The sequence below is a fragment of the Arachis duranensis genome, chromosome 1 (assembly GCF_000817695.3).
Source record: "Arachis duranensis cultivar V14167 chromosome 1, aradu.V14167.gnm2.J7QH, whole genome shotgun sequence".
In the NCBI taxonomy this organism is placed as follows: Eukaryota; Viridiplantae; Streptophyta; class Magnoliopsida; order Fabales; family Fabaceae; genus Arachis; species Arachis duranensis.
This window is the reverse complement of record NC_029772.3, coordinates 60,195,795-60,196,719: the sequence shown is the minus strand read 5'-3', so window position 1 is coordinate 60,196,719 and position 925 is coordinate 60,195,795.

Sequence of the window (925 nt, the reverse complement as noted above, 5' to 3'; positions counted from 1 at the left end):
ATTCTCACCAATGAATTGCATAAGTATCTCTATCTTTATTTTATGCTTTATTCATAAATCATCTATAACCATTTGAATCTATCTGACGAGCTGATTGATCTTCGTCAATTTAGCTCTTGAATGTAATGTTCTGCTGAAGCTTGGCTAGCCATGTCTAATTTCTTTAGACTAAAGCTTTAGACTAACATTGCATGATTCCTGGAATTCTTATTAAAAATTTTAACTCTCTTTATTTTCTTCTCCATATAATTTTCGAAAAAAACCAAAAAAATTACAAAATCATAAAAACCAAAAATATTTCTTGTTTGAGTCTAGTGTCTCATTTTAAGTATGGTGTCAATTGCATGTTTCTATTCTTCTTGCATTTTTCGAATTCATTCATGTGTCTTTTCTTCTTGCATTCATTCATGTGTCTTCATTGATCTTCAAGTTGTTCTTGATGATTTACTTGCTCTGATCTTTAAATTCTCTTGTCTTGAGTGTTTTGTTGTTTCTCATATGCATTCTCAATTTGTTAGTATCAGTAGTATACAAACTTCTAAGTTTGGTGTCTTGCATGCATTGTTTATTTGATTTTAGTTGCATTTTGATTTTTCCTCATCATTAAAAATCCAAAAAAAAATTTAATTTGTGGCTTTTCAAGTCAATAATGCAGAGAATTGAAGATTCAGAATATACAGCAGAGGAATTACACAGAAAAAGCTGGGCGTTCAAAACGCCCAGTGAAGAAGGAAAACTGGCGTTTAAACGCCAGCCAGGGCACCTGGCTGGGTGTTTAACGCCCAAAAGGGTAGCATTTTGGGCGTTAAACGCCAGAATGTATACCATTCTGGGCATTTAATGCCAGGATGGCACAAGAGGGAAGATTTTGTTTTCAATTCAAATTTTTTTTAAGTTTCCATAATTTTTCAAAATCAAATCTTTT